Genomic DNA, 16,215 nt, shown 5'->3' on the forward strand with positions numbered 1-16,215 from the left:
GAAGTCTTGCGTCATACACGCGGAAATGCTTTCATCTACAAAACCTAAAAGCTCACGGTCCACAAACACTCAAATATTTGCTTTTCATTCACGAGGGTTAATCTGTGATCAATGTTCCTCTTCAGTCTAAAGCCGTGTATGTACAGTGTGCCACTTTGGAAATGCATGAATGTCATTTTTCAATATTTATTTCACCACCTGAATTAGTGCTATCGTAAATACACTTTTAAATCTACTGCAATAACTGATTGCAATAACTTATCGGCACCCAAATCTTCATGCAGATACAACACGGACACCCTTACACTTATTGTATATATGTATTACCAGTGAGCACCCATGAAATACATGCAATATGGACAGAAGATGATGAGTTATAGTTTGTGTGCATATCGTAGTTTTGTCATTTTTTTTCCACTTTCCATTTGAATACAGTAACATATGTGTACATTTTATTCTACCCAGTGCACTTGTGCACATACGGTGCTCCAAGTTTGACTGGATGTGAAACTTGTCAGAATACATTGTTAGAAATTAATGCCTGTGTCTGATCGAGGCAGCTGTGAGAGTGAGGGATCCACTGAGATGAAGAGCAAAGAAAATCCAAAAAAAAAAATCAAACAGGGAGGAGAAACAGATGGCGAAGGCAGGAGTATACAGAGACCCATATGTCTAAAGTATCTGGAAGATCTAATAGGCTTTGATTAGAATAACGCATGTGTGAGACTCGTGGAGACTGGCTTTATTTAGCAGGTTTACGTTGCAGCTGTTCCTCAGGTTGTGGCCAGAGGCAGGAGGAGTCGCCTCTGGCCTTCACAGCTTCACAGAGGACAACCAGAGAGAGAGAGAGGGGAGGTGAAGGGGTGAGAGGATCTGAGAATGACTGTTTACAAACACCTGCTATGGAAAAAAGGAGGAAAGATTAAGATTATATGAAATGTTCTGTTTATGCAACAGCTGACAGCAACTAATCGTGCATCAGATCGGTTCCCAGGCTGTTGATATTACAAATTGAACATTTGTTAAACATGCTTTATTGCAATTATCGTAAATACAAGCAGGTTTTTCTTTGTGAAGTTTATTCAAAAAAAATTTAAGAGAGAGAAGAAAAATAATATGGAAATATAAGCAAAATATGGCTAAATTACTTGATGTGACTATTAATTACTTTTTTAATATTGTAATAGATTGTGATTCCTTTGATTTTAAAGATCTCTGTTCCCTTCAGCTCGTGAACACTTTTCTCCTTTTTCAAATTCTTTCTGTAAGTTGCTTGAAAGAATTTTCTCGTGTGTGCCTTATACATTATTTGCAGAATGCACTAATCTACCACGTCATCACATTTTTAACAATTTCCATTTGACACATGGGGGATTTGTTGGATCCCTGTATTGTTTCCAATTAATGAGTTTTATGACTTTCTTCTGTAATACAAATATTTCAGTTTATTTGATCCACCATAAAAAAAGAGGATTGTATTTATCTTATAGATTTTGACTCATGCAATCACACAAACATAATGTAGTGCTGTAGTTCTCCCATTTTCCTGAGGTCTTCAGATCCACTTATAGTTGAAGAGGTGGGTTTTTCATCACCTCTTTGAAGTCAAACTGTTGATTTGTACAATGACTCGTCTCTGCTGGATGGCAGTGCATACTTTTTACTTAACTGTTGTTAGGATTGGCTCAGTAGAACTTTCTTGATAATGTGGGTGACGGACACAGAGGACGGTCACAACAAATCAGCTTCTCCTCTTTAGGCAGCTGCCTCTTCTCAGTCATGTCTAGTACCTTATTATAAGAATAAACAGTGAGAAAAAGATCATACAGTCTCACACAACAAAATAAAAAAAAACAAAAGCCAGTGCAGTCAGCAAGGTTATTTTAATTTCCTCCAGTCTTTTATGATTGTTATGGCAGCATTCCAGCTCGGTGACAACAGAGGACTTTCTTCTTCTCTTTTTTTAATTCCTGCTTTTTACTTTTACTTGGATTATGATGAGATGTTTTAACGGTCAGTGTGAAATAATCCCATTGAAATAATCTTTAAACATGTCACAGGGCACAGCAACGACCCTTCTGTACGGTATTGTCAAATGCAGACTTTGTCTCACTCTCCCCACAGATAAATGTGACACAAACCACCATACCAAATTTCAATGATTAAGAAAGTCACAACGTGTGAATGAACATAATATAAACATAAACGTACCAATATTAAACTCTCGTGTTCAACAAACATGTAGAGAAGTGACCTTAACGTGCTTAAAGCATGAATCTGTGTCTCTGCTGTCTCTGCTGGAGTTCCGCACACACGAGCTTAGGACCACAGCCCGTGGTTGCCGCTATTCTTCAGTGTTTGTACTTAATATAAAAGGAAATGCTCCAGTATCGTGTACAGGAGTGACAATTTCACCATGTTACCATCATACCATCATACAAACACAGTGCCGGTTTAGCTACAGTATCCCGCCTCTCCTCGCTCTCCTTATTTCTCTCTCAGTGGTACCTGCAGCCAGTTGCTCACACATGAAAGGGGAAACTGAAGACACAGAAACAGAAGACTGGAACTGTTTTCAGTTTTTACTCCCTTGTTTCACTCCTTTGCTCCACAGCAACAGTTTTTTCGAACATATATAATGTGTCTGCTTTTGCGTCACAGAGTCTTTAAATGTTTCTTCCCTCAAAAAGGGTGTGTGGACATGCACACCCACACATAATCACCATGGTGAAGGTTATTATGATGGCTGAATGAAGAGCCAGTGAGGCTTTCAGATGAATGACTCTGATCGGGAAACTCTTCTCCTTCTCCCCACATATTAAGTAACTCCCTTCCTTGTCATCTGCCTCCTTCTCTGCTAATTATTCCTCTGCTCATCTGAGCAACACATGATATCTGTAGTTTTTTTTTATTACTGATCTTACTTGATCTGTTTTATTTATTCTCTGTCTCCTTTGTGTTGCATCGTTCCCCCTTTTGTCTTGTTGTCATAGCGTGGACAGCAGGAAGGGAATCACAGGGTGTGAATCAACTAATAGGCTCAGGTGGCTTCGAAAGATGCTGTGCATGAGAGAGGAGGAGATGAGACGACTGACCCTGCTGCTCTGTTGGCCTCTGTTTCTAATGGCATTCATTAGCCGCTCTGCAGAGTGGGCCACACTTACTATACATTCACACGCCTATAATTGAGTAAAACTCCAGTATACAGATTATCTCCTACTGCATATATACATGTAAAACTGTTGCGGATATAAATATATGGCGTGCATGCACACATTAGAGAAAGAAAACAAAGACACAGTGGTATGTATATATGTAAAATATGTGCAAAACAACAGCAACTTTTAGCATTTAAAATGCTCACTGCCATCTTAATTCAATACACTGGAGACTATGGGGTCCAAACTTTCTGAAACACGTAAACACGGACAGCGCTTATACCCACATTACATTATACAAATGTTGAACCAGTTTAATGCATTTTCACCAGGTGCAGACTGAAAGTGAAAGTGTGATACACATGATAAGAGAACACGAGCCGACAGTAACGCACTGCAAAAAGCATGTGTTGAGAGAAAGAAGTAGCAGTAAGAAGCAGAAGTATCTGCATCATCATGTTTGTCTTCAAATGCCTCACTGTTTTTAATCTTGGTGTTTGAAAACATGGGTGTCCAAACCTTTCTTCTTTTTTTTTTAAACAGTGAAAATTACATACAACCTGTATGTCCTAGTGCTGCTGCATGAGCTGCTTTATTATGTGGTGCAACAGACCAAAACTCCAAACTGAAACATAAACAGAATGTGTTGGCCCACAAATAAATACACTGCCTGTGAAGTCTGTGTTTCAATTGAACTTGTTTCCTGAATCTCTGCTGCCACATCACGCTCATTTGAAGACTTAATATAATACATCCCGTACATACAGCACCTTTAAATTACTCCTTTCACACATACAAACGCACACAAATTCACACTCGCTCGCTCACCCACAGACCCACTCAAACCTCACTCGGCCTTCTTTAATTGGACACTTGAGCAGCACATGGCTGCATCTGGCTGCTGTTGAACACAGCCTGACATTTCAGACTGCTGACCTTTCCAGCCCCGCCACAACTAAATAATGATTAGTCCTGGCAACTGTTCCACTACAACAATAGCCAGGTGTATATACACACACACACGGGCAAAGAACACAAAACAGAAACAACAAAACACCTGCACTGAAGGCTTTGTTGTTTCACAGTGAGAAAATGGGGTGCAGACATTGATTTGAGAGGCCATTGTCATTCTTTTGGCTTATCGATTAGATTGTCCTTTTCCATATCTGCAGTCAGCACCCAATAATGTGTTGTTCTAAATTAACTCTCTTGCCTCTGTTTAGTTTCTCCTTTCCCCTTTATACGCTCTCAACATTACAGTGGGAAAAAAAAAGGTCAATCATATTCATGAGATCTGGGCAGATTTGAGGGCACGGTCGTGTGTGAGTGTGTGCACACACTTTTTACGTTTGTGCACAGACGTGTGCAAGCGTGTGTGTGTTAGTGTGTTATCTGAAGCAATGAAGCAGCATGGAGATAATAGGCAGTTCTCAGATCTCTCCTCTCACTTTCTTCTTCTTCACTCTATCACTTCTACCTTTGTATCTCCATTTCCCTGCTGTTTCTGTCAGCGTAGAATAGAAATGTTCTTCATTAGAGAATCATTTTCTGCAGTTATTCTTTGTGTTTCCTGCTTTGCTCTCTCCAGACAAAACCACTGTGTATATCTCTGAGGTCAGACGGTTTTGCACAGCCAGGTGTTTGTATTCAAAGGCTGCCATATCATTCCTTCAATCCAGTGATGCCACTGAGACACAAGTATATGTAATGTGCAACATGGATACATTTGTTCGATATTAGGGGCTGAATGATTTGGGGATGTCTGAGTGAAGCATTATTACTTGAATTCCCATCAAAACATTTCTCTATATTTTAATGTGAGGGCGGGAAATTAAAGGGTAACTAAATTCCATCGTCTGATGCCAACTCAGTGCCACTAGGTTGTGAGTGAGAAAGAGGGGAAGGGAGTGAGGGCAGCAGTGCAGGAGGCGTGATCAGGTAGTGAAATCTGACGCCAAGTTTCAACTGTCAAGTCAAGAGAGAAAGTGTCAAAGCAACAGCTTCTGCGTTTATAAAAGGGGGAGGAGTCTGGGATAAAGTGTGGTCCAGGAAAGCAAAATTATGGTATGCCTATTTTTATCACACCATGTATAATTTTATAGTTAAAACTGATTTGCACTTGATCAGCAAGATACCCATATACACTGGTTTTCACCAGAAACTGTGGTTAATGGGTTTAGTTACACTTTAAAGATATGATTTAATTCAGATAACATGTGCAGTGCTTTGCAAAAGCCTTAAGCCACCATTAGATTTGTTTAATCAATGCTGTAATGACCACAGTGTAATTATTTCTCACTATCACTTTATTGCAGAAGTCTCACATTTGTGGGCCACATGCGACTCTCCAGTCGATTGCAGGTGGCCCACCAATAAATATCAAGTTATGGTGAATTATTTCTCTATGTTTTTTGATGGAAAGATTAATTTTACATCATTCATCATCCCAAACAATATCTGCTGTGAAAAAAGGTATTTTATGCCAGGTTTATTCAAGACATGCTTGAGCATCACATGCACATGTGGTATGAGTTAAACTCATTGACAGTTTGTTCATTTTTAAGGCCAACTTTGAGTCACGTCATTCCAATCCTAATGCCGGTGATTACACAATTTGACAGAGGTACAAACATGCAGACGTGCAAAGTGTGGGAACATTTCAGGATCTTTCATTAACAGTAAAGTATAAACCCTGGGTCAGATACGCTGCATCAGGTATATCCTAAATTGTAACCTTTGTGATTTCCTAATTGCATTGTTACAAATGGAGATATCAGTCTCTACAGCATGCAAGTTTATTTGTGTTTTTAGCTGTATATTTTCCATGAAAACAACCTACAGTGAAATGATGATATTGTTGTGGATTTTTGGAGCAATTTGCAAATTGCAGACATAGACGCAGGAACAACATCAAACTACACCAACAAATTTAAATTTATCATTATTTGTTTGGAATCAGCTATGATATAGAGGCTAAATGACTTAAGACACACTGTTGACCAAAACTGGGAAAATGGCAAAACTTCTACTACTGGTTTTCACAGTTTGATATACTCACTTGATTTAGGAGCATGTCATGTGATCAAAAAAAATTGTTACTAGTAAATAAAATAAATGTTTGTCTTTTGGTCTTTTACCATAAATGCCTTAGTTATAAACAACAGCCTTGTTGTTTTCTAACCAAACTTAAAAAGTAAAACCTTTGCTTGCAAAACTGAAAGGAAGTTTTAGTTCTCCCGGTTTATATGCAGCGATGCATTCAGTGATACCAACTAGCAGCATCTAGTGTCTCAGCATTTGTAGAAATGTCAATAAACACCAGAATAAACCAGGGATTACTTTAAAATAATATAAATTGTCAGCGATGAGAAAGTGGGGTCAACCAAGGTTTCTCTAATTTATACAAAGCACCAGTCTGGCCTTCTCTTGGTTATTTAATAGCTTTCATTCCTGTGGATGAAAGTATCTGGGCAGCCGCCCAAACAATACAGTGATGTATCATGTATTTATGTCTTTGTTGTGGTGGCGCTATTGTTTTCAATATGATGTATTCTACTTGGCCGTTTTGCAAATTGCACTCGTGAAGTGCAGCCTCCTGCCTCTAAATAATATGAAATGTTTGCATCATGAAATACAGGAACATTATTTAAACTCTGCGTTAGCACCATTACTTCTTTATTTTGAAAAACACGTTTGTGCCGGATTATTAATCTTTCTTCCTTCCTTTAAATCCTTGCAGGCAAATGAAAGTTAACTCTGTTTCCTGTTGCCTGCGGACGTTAATCAGCTGATCTTTAACAGATGGACCAGTTCCCCTTTGAATTAAGCTGAAACACAAGAAGCCTTTGTTTTATAATTTACTCATTCATTTACAGATTTTTATAGCCACGCATTCTGCAAACTTTCGGTTCCCTGATTTTCTCTGAAGCGCAAATGACTTTCTTTTCATTTCCTTAAAAATGCACTAAAGTGTTTAAATTCTATTTTCATTTCGAACTTGTGACACTGCACCAGGACACCTATATTAATTTTGGAAAGAAAACAGCCAGTGGCGGCAATATGCTGACTGCAAACAGAAACCATTAAATTATTAAGTCAAGAACACCTGTTGTGTCTTTATTACTTGAAGCAAGAGAGAGCTTTTCTTGCCAATTCTTCCACTCTGTCTGTCTGTGGATGGTTTAAGAGACACGCGGGGAACACTTGGTCGTGACATCACCCATAAGAATCTGAAATCCTGTTTTGAAGCCTGTTTAGATTTTGCAACCAGAAATTCACAGCTGTCAATCACGCTGGTGTTCACTCATAATGTGTGCCATTGAAGACGACCTGAAATGAGCAACTGAGACCAGGAACTCCTTGGGAAAATGTTTAGTGACATTATAAATCAATTGGATTGTTTCCCCATAGACTTCCAGCCTGGTGGCTATTCATTATATTCCTACTTCCGTGTTGTCTTCCATTTTGATTTCCTCAGAATTCTGTGATATAGAAGTGTGTGTCTGTGTGTGTGAGTGGATGAATCAGCTACATAGGGTGTGATTTGTGTAAAATGATGTTTAAAATTGAAATCGCCCACAAAAAAATAGGTCTATGCTGATTTCTGTTCATGGTTTACCAAACCTAAAGGTTGAGACAACCTGTGTACAACTTCCTGTGTTGCTCACAGACCTTATACACTTGTACATGTCTCTCAGTGACTGCAAGGTGGAGCTGCAGAGAGTGGAACATAAGCACCAATAGAGAGAAAACATTATTTATGAAAAACTAATATCAATACTATCAGGCTTATGTGTAAATGAGCAGCTGTGAAAACAACTCTTCCTATTATGGCCCTTATTATATCCTTTCTCTGTGAATTTGCATATTTTATCTTCTTCCTCTTCTTCTCTTCCCTCTCTTTCCTCTTCATTATGGCAGACCATGCTCCATTTGAAAAAACAAACAAAAAAAAAACCCCACAAAAAAACAATAATGAAGTCAAGGATGGAAGGGAGGGTGCGCTGCCACCTCATATTGCATATTTTCCAGTTGATTTTGTTGAAGGCTTCTCGTAGCACCGTGGCTAAATAAGCAGCAGTATGCTAATGAATGAAGAATGAGTGTGATCATTTACCAGACAAAGATTGGAGGATCGTGAGAGATAGAAGCCAGAAAATGGAGGATTACTGGGTAGAAGAATAATGAAAATATTAAGAAAATATTTGTCATGAAACAATTATTTAAAACCTGTCTCTATTTGCCTGAGGGTTCTTATCTGTCAGCCCATATCACTAATGCTAAGAGTAAATATTCCTCGTGCCACAAATACCGTAATTTCATGCACTGTACACACAGGCAACCATGTGATTCATGTTTTGCATTCAGAGAAAGGGGGGGGGGGGGGTAGAGTGTTAAACACAGAAGACAGTAAATAACAACAGAAGTGTAGACTCTGTCTGTCCTGTCCTCTCTCTGAAAGGGCGATGTGGCGAAGGCATTAAACAGGCTGTGGGCTCTGAGATTATTTCTTTGTCACCAGCAGAGCCACCAGTGTTGCTGAGCACTGCTGTGGAGCAAATCCTCCTAGAGAGGACTGATTGGATTTTTGTTCCAGAGAGCCTTTTGTGTTAGCAGCATAGGGACTAGATAATAGAGGTTGATGCCTCCCTGTCTCTGTGTTATGGCTGGAGGATTGACTTTTTGGACTCTCTCTCTCTCTCTTTCTCTCCGTCTTTTCCCGTGTGCATGTGTGTGTGTATACATGTCTTAAATAAGCTGTGTGGACCACAATCTTTTTGAGGGCATTTTGACCTTGTGAGGACATTTTGGGTGGTCCACATAACTTTATCGGGCTTTTTCAGGATTAACACCTGGTTTTACAAAACCATTGTGTGTGTGTGTGTGTATCTATGTATTATTTAGTACCTTGCCATGTAGTCCTCATGGAGACCAAAACCTGGTCCTAATGAGGCAAAAACGTCTAGAAACTGGTTAAGTAAATGGTTAAGATTTGAACTGTGGTTAGGTTAAGGTTAGGTATTAACAGGTTTTGGTTATGTTTAAGGATAACGTCATTGCAGTGTTGTGTATGTGTATAATCTACACCCTTATGTCACTTTTATTCAAAACCCTACTTCATCATTTTTACTTTAGAGGTTAAATGGTGCTACTTGAATGGGTGATATATGCTTTCAATATCAATACTTAATCACTGATTTTAAGGCCTTAATGTGAAGATGAATCGGAAACAACGCCATCTGTCACTTTGCTGAAATAGAATATTCCGGGTCACAAGCCGCACACTGTGTATACCTGCATTGCAGCTATACATTCTGTATGTTGCCATGAAAAATGCCTTGCAGACAAAGTCAAGGTCATTCTGGGACTTTTCTCAGAATGTGTGTCAAAGCTACTGTACACGTGTAGCATGTGTGTGCAGGTAGAGCACTGCATCGCTCTATTTCCACAGGCACATCAGCCATCAACGTAAGCTGAACAGACCAGCAGCTCCGTCCCTGCTCCTGGAAAGTTCAACACAGCAGATGCTTGAACCCAAGTCCTTGAAAAACTCAGGAAACTCTCCTGGTCATATGCTGCCCTGCTGTCCTGTGCACGAGTGTGTGACTTTGTGCCGCCCTTTGTTGTTGAAAAATGATATGGATAGATTTACACCGACCGATCCCAGACAGCTTGAATTATGAATGAATTCTGTATTTTGAACATTTGAGATAAAAGCACATATATTTGAAACTATATAATACACCAAAAAAGTAACACTAACACTCCTAAAGTGTTAGAAAAAGGAATAGGAATACGTTTTCACTTATTAGTTCCTGCCCCTTTTACAAAACATGACTAATACAAATATTACTGCTGTGTGCAGTGCAATGCAATGCCCTATAAATATAAACAATTTTCCCTTTTTTCCCCTAATAGTTGATGCAATTCCTCATTCATTTTCTTTTTTTATTATTGGTTATTATTTGGTACATGTTTTTAAACTTGTACTTTGAAATGGTTTGGAGATGGAGCTAAAAGTATTCCATTTAATTTAATTTTGCTCCCTTTTTAAATTTTTGACTATTTGATTTCTTTCTGTATGTTGATTGGAAGTTGACCGTGTCTTCCTTTGAACATTATCGGTGACATCCCAAAGTTTACCTGCTCCATAAACATCAAGGTAAATGACTTCAAAAACAATGAGTTGCTGTGTTCATTATACCCTACATGTCTTTCTGTCCTTAATCGTTAGTATGCATTATCCATAAAGTTAGAGCCGACATTAAACACACATGTTTTTAAGTGCATGTCAGTGTGTTTGGACTGAGTCACTAAAGTCACCAAAAGTGACAGAGTGAAAAATGTTATTTTCTTTAAAGTCATCTGTGCTTGTGTCTCAGTGGCAGCAACTCAGGACCAAAGTGAAATGTCATCACGCTGTGTGTCACAGGCCATGTTGCAACTGTTGCCAGATTCCTCTTGACTGTTTTCTTCCTCACAGAAATAAAACAAGAGACAGACTGTCCTCCTCTGTCACATCAGCTCTCACTGGGTCCTGTGTGTCGACGTGACATACAGTAGTTCTCCACAGTTACAGCAAGAATCATCAGAAATGTGTTGATGTCCTAGTTGACATTTTTTTGTGAGGGTTAGATGTTCAATATCCTGTTATTTGATTTTCATGCTGCGTGAAGCACTGCTCAAGAGAAGGTGGAAGTTTCCCAAGTCTGTGGCAAGCGGATGTGAAATTAGGCTAATATAAGTGGACTTGATTGAAGGTGAATAAATTGAAATGGATGAAAATGTGTTTCCATTTTTGCATTCTGGATGTGAACAAAAAAAAATGGCACAAAATGAAGATACATAGGACAAGCTGTGCCACAAAACATTTGATTGTACTTTGGAGTTGCAAGAAAAAATAATAAGATGTGGTTGTGCATTTTTTTTTCAGTGCAGCAGCTGCACCAACACTCTGTATTAAGCTCCAGATCAATCTTAACCTCTGCCAAGTATACAGTAAGCTGCAGGAATGATTCTGGGGAGGGATTTGATATCTGTGACCTTGCCTATCCTTGACTTCTGTGTGTGTGCGTGTGTCTGGCTGGCTGGTGTTAGAGCACTTTGCCCCCTCCTCATCTGACCCCACATCCAACCACCAAGGGGTCCTCCATCCCCTAGCGAGGAACAAGCTGCTAGGTGGCCTGGGTTTTATCTGCTATTATCCACCTAATGCTGTGCACTAGGAGCCCCTCTGCATGGCAGGTTGCTGTGGTCTTCAGTCGGATCCCAGAGGCTCCCTACTGTCAGCAACAGCAATGTGAAGTTCTCTGGCTGCCCCTGTCTCTGTCTGACAGCCGCCCTGGAGGAGAGGGCAAGAGAAGCAAAGGGAAGAGAAGGGAGAAGGGAGAGCAATACCATTAAGATGAGCTGTATTCCCACAGACCAAAGCCTGCCCGCCAGCCGTGTGCTGCAGCTCACCTGGCTGGCAGATAAGTGGAGATTAGAGAGGATATGGTGGAAAGGGTATTAGAGGCAGAAGAAAAATTCTCTCTGAAACCTCTGAAACAGGACACCCTTGGCACTTTTAGGTTTTTTTTGTATCATGTCTGACATTTGATGCTCACTCAGAAAAGGCACAAAGACAGACAGTCCACGCCAGCTCTTTGGTCTTTTATACATTGTTTTGTTTGTTCTAGTCTCGGGGTGGGAGCAAAAATCAATATCACGATATATTGTGTGGCAATATTGTATTGATATGCCAAGTATTTTAAATAGTTAATGAGAATCTCAGACTTTTATCAGCATTTTGTTGCATTGTTCAAAATACCTGTATCCACATGTACAGTATTTACATTTAATTATGTTGTATGGACAAGACTGCATTGACAGTTATAGGTTTGTCGGGTGGAACAGGTTTCTGTGGCTGTGTTGGTCATATTATTGGATAAAACAGTTCAAAAAGAGAATACATTGCAATATATCACAATATTTCTATATAGAAATAGTGTCATATCGCGGCATACGTATCACAGTAATATTGTATGGTGAAGCCTCTGGCCATTTCCACCCCTAGAAGACTCCACGACTTGCTGTTGCTACTGTATAAATTACAGTTTTGTGAGTTCCCTATCTAGTTAGTGGAGAATAACAGTCTGGTGACACTGGAAAGATCAATACAGGTCTGCAGCAGGAGGTAGAGTGGACCTAATGAACTGAATTGACTGGTACTGAAATATGATCAGTATTTCTTTGGTGGTCATTATGTTCCTTATGAAGAAGATCAATGACTCCAGGGTGCATCACTGAGTATACACAGCATGGTGGCAGGGCCAGCAATGATACCATTCTAAATAGTTAATGAAGGATTTATTCACAATAAGCCTTGCCTTCGTGTGTGTGTGTGTGTGTGAGCATGTCTTATTGTCTTTCTCCTGTCTTTCTCAGACCCCTCAGCATTATGTGCCTGCATGAGGCAGTGCTGTTCATTTCATGGGCTATCACATTTTAAATTGGTGAATGCCTTCTTCATGGTTGATTAGTAATTCATGCAGAGCTAATTAAGAGCCATAATAAGAGAAAGACTGGTGAGATGCCTCAAACCCAAATAGGAAAACGGTAATACCCTGGACTGTAAACAGTTGTGATTGATTGTTGTAACGCTTGGCCTGGAAATGAAGCTCACGCCTCTGAATCCATCATCTTGGAGCCAGACACCCATATCTTCATTTTACTCAGTGCTTTCCTGATCTTAAAGCATCTTTCCAGAAAGTTGCCTTAATGATCCCTCTGTCCCCGCTGTCTAATGCCTGGCATCATCACTTTGCTGCGTCTGGTGTGTGTTTGCTACTGCACAGCCTGGTGCTCATCCCTGCCAACCATCATCACGCACACACCTGTACCAGCATCTGTCCATTCTTGCAGATCTTCACAGGTGCTGCCTAAAGATTGTCTTTCTACGTGCTTTAAACTTAATGCACACACCCTCAAGCACTTTAGTACATTTCCAGCTAAACAACCTCAAAATTGAATGTAGTAGCTCCTGTATTTCTCCGTGTTATTCACTTTCTGTGTATGTCACACGTATATACACTGACCTGACACACAAAGGTGTTGGTTGAACTCATTGTGTGCGTTATTTATGACCTTTTTCTGGCAAAACACTGACCTTGTAAGGACCAGTAGTCCTCATAGACACCAAAACCTAGTTCTAATGAGGCAGAACTTGCTAAACTTCTGAGGAAATGGTTCAGGGCAAAGATTTTTAATTGATTAGGTTGAGGTTAGGGTTAAGCATTACCGACCATGGTCAAAGTGGATGGAAGTAAATGAGAGTCCTTTAAGGGATCACTGCACAAACCTGTGTGTGTGTGCATCTGTTCGTTTGTTGGTGGGAACTCTTTATGATTCCATGCGCAGCGCTGCAAAGATGACGTGTGTACCCACAGTATAATTCCATCATCAGCATCATTACTGCCATTATCCCGTGTCTCCCTTTAATGCAGGCTAATGGATGACCAATAAAGATAGATGAGCCTGGCAGTGTGGAGCTAATAGGCAGGACATGATGTCTGGCTTCTGTCCTGACTCCAGTCTTTACCTGATCAGCTGCCCTCTCAGATGAAACCTAGCTGAACTGAATTACTTAGATTTTTTTTTTTTTTTCAGCGGGAATGAATTATTGTATCATCAGACAATTAACACGCCAATACGTTAAGACAAATCAGAGGTGTTTCGGAAAAAAATATTTTGGGAAATTGTTGAATTTAATAAATAAATTCCGTGCATCACATTATAGAAAGAGAGAACATAATCACATAATTTTAAAATGTTTCTGTCTGGTGATAATTCATCCACATCATCTGACCTTCACCATTCTTGTACTTTAGTGAACCAGACAGAAATAGTCTTTTTATTTCTTTGTATTTCTAATTGTTGCACATTCCATTAGACATGAAACAGTAAATAGTATAAGAATATAACATTCCAAGAGTTTCATCAAAAAAAACAAAAAACATGAATATTAATTTCTAAGCAAAACATGCTGAATGTATCATAATTGTACACATTTGTTGATTCTATATCTCATTCCTTTAAATAGTTTCTTAGAGGCCTCTGAGGGGAAATCTTAGTTTTTTTTATCTGGATCCTTATAGTTATAGTTATACTAAAAAAAAGTTTTAGTTTCATTCTTTATGGAGCTTAAACATATGCACTACACTTGGAGATAAACCGACAACTCACAGCAATGAAACTGAAGTCAAAAACTGAGTGTAATGTCATTCATTACTTAAGATTCATTCCCACTATTACATGCACACGGTGTTTCCACTTAATCTGGCTTGCTTGACCTCTGCTCAGGTTTACGTTGGTTTTAGTCATGCTGGGATAACATGAGTTCAACATACTTAAGAAACTCATCACAATGTCAACACAACTACAACACCCGTGTGCTTCCTTTTTGCAGCATGATCAATAAGGCCTTATGGAGCTGAGTGTAAATTGAGGCACTAAGGTATAAATAGGTGTCTGTGAATTTCTGGTTACAAAACCTCAGCATGGCACCGGCCAAATCGCCAATCATACGGCTTCAAAACAGGAGTTCAGATTCTTATGGGCGATAAGATCAGATCAGTTGAGACGATGAAGAGTACATTTAATCAGCTGACTTTGATGGAGCAGGGTTCAATCAGCCTTACAGTTCACACAGAAAATTACCCACCTGTTATGTATTAGACACCAATGTGGTCATTCATAAAGTCTGACCTAGTGGAGGCAGAAATTTCTGTGCAGTGCAGCAAATTCATGTTGAATAATTACAGCCATGAAAATGGAGTCCATGCTTTAAGCTGTCAAACTTTTGTAGCTTAGAAATACGGTTTTGTCTGTGACTGTGCTTTGTTTCTTCTAGGTTGTATATAGGCAGCTGGTCTGACTTGCTCAAGTCCAGTTGCCTCTGTAGCTACACTCTTGAATATAGCTTGGAAATAGTTCTGACAGAAGCTGACTTTGTGTAAAGTGCTGTATAAAACTGCAGCTGCCTAAATTCTATTTAGTCAGGAAGTTTTTGTCTGTAAACGGGTCGATGATTGTGCTTTTAGAAATATTATGATTTGTAAAAAAAAAAAAGTGGAAATTCTCACATGACATTAAAACTTAACTGTAAAATATTTACTTGTATCACACATAATATGGACACATTTAGAAATAGAAAACTATATTATACAGTATATAAAGTGTATACATATACATATATATGTATATATACATTATATATGTATCCATCCATCTTCTCCCGCTTCATCCTCCACATGAGGGTATATACTGTATATTAGTATATAAACTTTTATTATGTTTCTAGGCAGACTCCCATCTTTGCTGAACCTCCATTAACTCTAGTTAAAGCTTCTTTCTTTTTTTTTTAACTTCTCTTGACGGCAGTATTGAATGACTTCATGTTAAGTGTGGTGGTGTTCCACTGAAGCAACAAGACAGAAAGAAACATGCAGCCTTGTGTTGACAAGCCCAGCCTTGAGGACAGAGAGCTGCTGAGCAGAAGCTTAGATTAACAGTAATCCCCTGTTCGACTTTTTCAGAAGCTGCTCAAATCTTGTCACTCATTCTCATTCTTGTTAGTTTGTGGCATTTGCCAAAGTAGCTGTGCATAGATACACAGAATATCCATGACTCATCCTAAAAAAAGATCAACCACTGGGATACCAATTATGTTGCAAATATGGCTGTCATTATAAAACCTAATGGCATAAATTGCTTTGATTAATAGCGATCCATCACATCTTTTCATCTTAATGCTGTACTTTGTAATAATTATAGGTACATTGTGATAGGTATAACAATTCCGATGGTCACACACTATATGCATTGACATGCATTAACAGACAAACAAAACCCAGGTCAAACCAAAGAGCCATTAGTGTATTTAAAAGAATGTACACAAGAAAACAATTTCACCCCTACATGTGCCCGCTCAAGCATCTTCATTATCTGTTTCCTCTTCTTCTTCCTCTCTGATGGTGTGATGGCATCCGTGGTCAAAGGTTAGCCACTGCAGGAACAG

At 39.2% G+C, this 16,215-nt stretch overlaps 1 protein-coding gene across 1 annotated transcript in view; it reads left to right on the forward strand.

Moving 5' to 3' along the window:
• agbl4 (AGBL carboxypeptidase 4) overlaps positions 1–16,215 on the forward strand; it is a 266,168-nt gene that overhangs the window by 169,703 nt on the left and 80,250 nt on the right. The gene's annotated exons all lie outside the window — the stretch shown is intronic.

The sequence above is a fragment of the Solea solea genome, chromosome 9 (assembly GCF_958295425.1).
Source record: "Solea solea chromosome 9, fSolSol10.1, whole genome shotgun sequence".
NCBI lineage: Eukaryota > Metazoa > Chordata > Actinopteri > Pleuronectiformes > Soleidae > Solea > Solea solea.